Source organism: Artemia sp. Qi Xiang Cuo, chromosome 10 (assembly GCF_049724085.1).
Source record: "Artemia sp. Qi Xiang Cuo chromosome 10, ASM4972408v1, whole genome shotgun sequence".
Lineage (NCBI taxonomy): Eukaryota > Metazoa > Arthropoda > Branchiopoda > Anostraca > Artemiidae > Artemia > Artemia sp. Qi Xiang Cuo.
This window is the reverse complement of record NC_142803.1, coordinates 61,174,301-61,180,300: the sequence shown is the minus strand read 5'-3', so window position 1 is coordinate 61,180,300 and position 6,000 is coordinate 61,174,301. Positions and strand designations below refer to the sequence as shown.

Genomic DNA, 6,000 nt, shown 5'->3' with positions numbered 1-6,000 from the left:
ATATTATGTATTAAGTGGAAATATATGCTAAAATTAAGACTAAAGTTAATGCCAAAGAGAATAATTGGTAAAACTTCACTTATTTTTGAGACTATGGAACAAAATAATCATATATCCTATTTGTATTTGAAGTCTAATAATCGGAAGTTTCTTGATATGAATACTTAAAATGGAAACTGTAATTAGTTCTTTGAAACAAAATCTATGTAAATGTGCAGATGAAAAATTATTCTCTTTTTTCTGGAGATTCATAAAAACCAATAGCATGTATAAATTCAGCAAAAAATGTAAATACCAATTAAAATATAAACTTACCTAAAAATAAGCTTAAAAATGTATTGTTTGAACAAAAACATCAATATATACCATATTAAAATCACTTGACAATTATGAACCTATTAAGAATAAATTTGTTCATCGTAAATGTGTTTTCGGTGTTTTTTCCAAGAGAAAATGATGGTGTTTTGTTTTCTTTCGCAACCCCGCTTTTACTCTAGCTAAGAAAAGAATATAGAACCATTGATTGAACTTAAAAATAGGACTATACTTCCAGATTCAAACAAAGAAATAATCAATTTCTGTTTAAATTTATGGTCTTCTTTTACTTGCAGTAAATTTATTGGGGTCGTCAGCTCCAAAAGAAATATGTCAAGCCAATGGAAGTTTGCCTGCTAGGCTAGCCATAGCTACCATCAGTTTCCTTATTCAATTTGGTAGGCTAGGTTAGTACTTCGCCAGTGCCTTATCACAGATAATAATCCTGATTAAAAAGTTATTTTCGGTATTTGTTTAGCCTTGTGACACCTGATAAGGAGACATGTTAAGAAAAGAGTTCTTACTTTAAAACATGTATAGCCTAATGATCCTAGTTCTTATATTATCCAACAGGAGAACCTTTATTGGTAAAATTCTACTTTAGCTACTTTTGGCTATCTTGGGAAGGGGTTATGTTAGGAAAAATGAGACTTTCAGGGATGGGTCTACAGGCTAAAGTATGTCCTGGGAAGATATTTTGAAGTACCTACTTCCACTCCTTCTCCCTCTAGATGGTCCTGAAATTTGCCTACATGACAGGTCCTATACCCACTGAAATTTTGACCAAACAACATTTTACCTGAATTTTCAGTTATCAGTTTCTTTTTCTCTGGCTTTAGCTGTGAAAATGCAATTTCAGTTATTTGAGCAGAATTTTAAGACATATAAATAGTTTATTTCCAAAATTTAGGAAATGTATTTGCATACCTTTAAAACCTTATAAATTGGGATTGAGCAAAATTGTGAAGCTGAAAACAATTATGCTGTACTTTATTTAAGCAGAAGATCTATTTTGAAGGTTTCACTTCTATAACTCACATATTTTTAAAGATCATCAAAGGTCAGGACCCTCTAGAGGGAGAAAGAGTAGAGGTAGGTACTTCAAAATACCTTCCCAGGACATACTTTAGCCTGTAGACCCATCCCTGAAAGTTTCATTTTCTTAACCTAACCCCTTTCCAAGATAGTCAAAAGTAGCTAAAGTAGAATTTTACCCCTTTATCATCAAATGTTTCTTCTAAAAATCCTCAAAAGAGAAAAAGTTTCCAAATATCACCACGTTGAAAATTCAATGCTTAAGTCTTTTGCAATTGCCGCTGTAAACAGCCACCAAATAAGTTGTTTTATAGATAGCGTTTAGCACGTGTGTCAAAAAACGTGTTTAAAGAAAAAGTAGTGGTAAATTGAAATTATAGAAATTCCATGCATATTTTGTATTTTCAGTCAACCTAACCTTAGGTTAGGTTAAAAAAGGTAATTTTTATATTATTTCTTTTCAATTCCGTGCATATTTTGTATTTTCAGTTTTTTACCAAAAATACACCTTTTTGATTTTTGTCACTGCTATTAATATTTTGTATTTACGCCACTGCTATTCGCCCTTCGCCACTGCTCTTTAAAAAAAAAAAAATATTAAAAAGACTGGCATGAACGCTATCTATAAAAGAACTTATTAGGTGGCAATTTAAAAAGACTTAAGAATTGAATTTTCAACGTGGTGATATTTGGAAACTTTTTCTCTTTTGAAAATTTTTAGAGGAAAGACTTGATGATAAAGGTTCTCCTGTTGGATAATATAAGAACTAGGATCATTATACATATTTTAAAGTAAGAATTGTTTTCTTAACATGTCTCCTTATCAGGTGTCACAAGGCTAAACAAATACCCTAATTTCAAGTACAAAGGCAACAGGCTCCTAATTGTGGACATCATTATATATATATATATATATATATATATATATATATATATATATATATATATATATATATATATATATATATATATATATATATATATATATATATATATATATATATATATATATAATGATGTCCACAATTAGGATATAGCATATCCTAATTGTGGATATAGCATATATATATATATATATATATATATATATATATATAGCAATATACAACATTGCTCTTTACTTATGCAGTGGTATGGCACTGCCTATGATTATTACCATTTTCCCCCATTTTCTTAACATGTCTCCTTATCAGGTGTCACAAGGCTAAACAAATACCCTAATTTCAAGTACAAAGGCAACAGGCTCCTAATTGTGGACATCATTATAAATATATATATATATATATATATATATATATATATATATATATAATATATATATATATATATATATATATATATATATATATATATATATATATATATATATATAAAATAAATGCATTTAATACCCATCAATTAAAAACAGATGGAGCACAACAAAAGACAAGAAAAAAAAAAACGCAAAAACACTAATTCCTCTGAAACAAACAAAAAAAAACCAAACACAACAACCAACAGCATATGCCAACTACTGCTGGAGAATCATAGCCCAAGGATGGGACTTAAGTGTCAAATTATATCGAGTAATCTGCGCTAGGATAGCTTCTTCAGGATTCATGATGCCGTACCGATGCGAAACATATCGATTGCTTGTCCATGGTGGTAAACGCAACAAAAACTTTGCATACTTGTAGTACACTGAACGCAATTTCAGTCTATCTGTAGCCGTAAATATACGCCAGAATGGGCTGAGGTACAAATAATGGGGCAAAACCATAGCATTGTACCCATAGCATTGTACACCCGGGCCAACAGACGACGGTCAAACTTCCGCTTATTTGCCACAATACGGCTATACGTAAATGAAACCCGCTTCTGAAAATGAGAAAGCAGTAACCGCCGCGTCTCCAGTGTTGACCGTCCTATAGGAAGACCCAGATATACAATGCCACCGGCGAGCCCAACAGTAGAAACACCAAGTGTGATGCTTCGACCAGCATCAGATTTCGAATTAAACAGCAGTACTTCAGACTTGTCGGCATTAAACTGAAGTCCAATCTGAGCATACTCTTGTTGTAGTCGAGTAAAATTATCTTCTAGTCCTTGCAGAGAGCGGCTCAGGTTCAGTACATCGTCCGCATAACCAATCAAAGATAAATCAACACCGCGCAGAATGTAAGTCATAAGTGACTTTGATTGCGGCTTTACGATACTATTATTAAATGCTGTCGGTGACGAAATGGCACCTTGTCTTACCCCCTTCTTTACCGGGAGAAGGGGATTACCACGCGGAGAAACAGCAACATCGTTCAACAGGCTAGTGCACTCACTCGCTGGTAAAGGAAGTTTAAGTTCCGCTTTTAGATTTTCATACATGTCAGCCAGTGGGGCTAGAGAGCAGGGATCAACACCGGCCAAACCCATATCCAGTATAATCTCCTCGTGGAGAAGCGAATCAAACGCGCGCCTTACATCATGAGTGGCTAAAGCGATGCTTTCACCGCGGTCTTCTGCGTCAACTAAAGCGGATACTAAAGCAGAAAGAGCATGGCCGCATCCGAGGCGAGACTGAAAACCGAACTGATGGGCCTGAACTGTACATTTAGTACGAAGCTCCTCAATAATCAGATTTTCAAATATTTTACAAAAAACAGTTGAAACCGTTATTGGGCGAAAAGACGAACAATCGGAAGGAGGTTTATTTTTCTTTGGGATAGGAGTCAGACATCCAATTGAAAAAGAATCGGGCACAATTCCCAAATTAAATATCACTTGGTAAAGGAGGACCAAATGCTCAATAAACATACCCCCACACAACGACAAATGTTGTGCAGAAATCCCGTCATATCCTCTAGACTTTTTTTTCTAGATATATATATATATATATATATATATATATATATATATATATATATATATATATATATATATATATATATATATATATATATATATATATATATATGTAAATATGTGTATATATATATATATATATATATATGTAAATATGTGTATATATATATATATATATATATATGTAAATATGTGTGTATATATATATATATATATATATATATATATATATATATATATATATATATATATATATTTATAATGATGTATATAATTTATAATGATATATATATAATGATGTCCACAATTAGGATATAGCATATCCTAATTGTGGATATAGCATATATATATATATATATATATATATATATATATATATATATATATATATATATATATATATATATATATATATAGCAATATACAACATTGCTCTTTACTTATGCAGTGGTATGGCACTGCCTATGATTATTACCATTTTCCCCCAGTTCACTGATTTTGATTTTGTATTGGAACTTTGTTTCTGAATTGAAAGAGATTCAAATGATGATATAAGGATATTTGAAGCAAATACGTGACTGTCTTACTGTCATTAAGTAGTTTCTATCTAGGTTTATATATGAAAAGGACTTAAAAATTAGGATGGAATGATGACAGTATTCTGAGTTCTTGACTGTCTTACTGTCATTAATTTTTAGACTATCATAAATAAGTAGTTCAGAGCCACAAAATATATAAAAGGAATACTTCTATACTGGAATTGATGGCCTAGTAGTTAGGAACCATTTTTGGACTTGATATTGACATTCTACAGTAATTTTTTCAGTAATACCTAAGTAATGATCTGGTCTTGAAAAGCCATGGGGGTTGTCAGCCCTAGTAATGTTAATTTTTGCTCATTTTGAATTTGACTCAGCAATTTATTATGATTTCTGGTCATTTTGAGTTTTGTTTAATTGGTGATTTGTGGTAGTTTTACACTTGGAAGATTATTTGACTTTATTTCTGCCCATTTTTGGCTTAATAGAGCTCTTTACTTTTCTTTGAAAACTTTTTCTGTGGAATAAGTTTTAAATTAATACAAATATGTGACAGCATCATTCAGCCAGAGGGTAGGGGGGGGGGGGGGTGGGAATGCCCCCCCCCCCTCAGCACTGCCGGTTTGGACCTTAAGGGTCTAGTGCCATTATACTTACTTACTTATCCTGGTTGGCTACAGTTTGACAAATGTAATCATATATTTTTCTTCCTTTTGAAGATTTTAGGCAATTTTGAAACCTGAATAGAAATGTGTTTCTATGTAGGTTTATATATGAATGAATGAATGAATGATTTTTATTACCCATCTTTAACAATACAAAAAAAGTAAAAATGGAGTAGAGAGAAAATAAAAGAAAACAACTACACATCAAACAAATGAGCAACTTAAATTAAAACTTCAAAAACCAATGGCAAAACTATTTACATAAAAAGACAACCATTACACTGTACTAACTATAGCTTCAAACATACTATGCATTGGGTCTAAAGATTTCAGGAACTTTTCCTTCCTGGTCACGATCACAACAAAGGGGTCATCGAGTCTGTAATGTGCTGAAATCTGGCAGTTTCTTTGCCAGGGGGGAAGGCTAAGCAGATATTTTGCAAACTTATAAAACACTGTACAGATTGTTTTTTTATCATCAACAGTGAACAAAGACCAGAAAGATGACAAAGCTAAGACATGAGGGGTGGCAAAGGAATTGAAGATCCGTGCTAGAATGCAGTGGTTATATAGGCGTTTGCATGATAAAATCATCCTATACGCTTTTTGGA

General features: G+C 32.1%; 1 protein-coding gene across 3 annotated transcripts in view; it reads left to right on the top strand.

The window, feature by feature from the left end:
• The first annotated feature begins 528 nt into the window (after positions 1–528).
• The window catches only part of LOC148947987 (uncharacterized), a 31,307-nt gene continuing 25,835 nt past the window's right edge, over positions 529–6,000 (top strand). For 2 of the 3 annotated variants that reach the window (XR_016142325.1, XM_089095640.1), the window contains exon 1: positions 529–722. The gene's annotated coding sequence lies outside the window, so the exon portion shown is untranslated. The remainder of the gene's footprint in view (positions 723–6,000) is intronic. The other variant, XM_089095641.1, reaches the window with a different exon arrangement.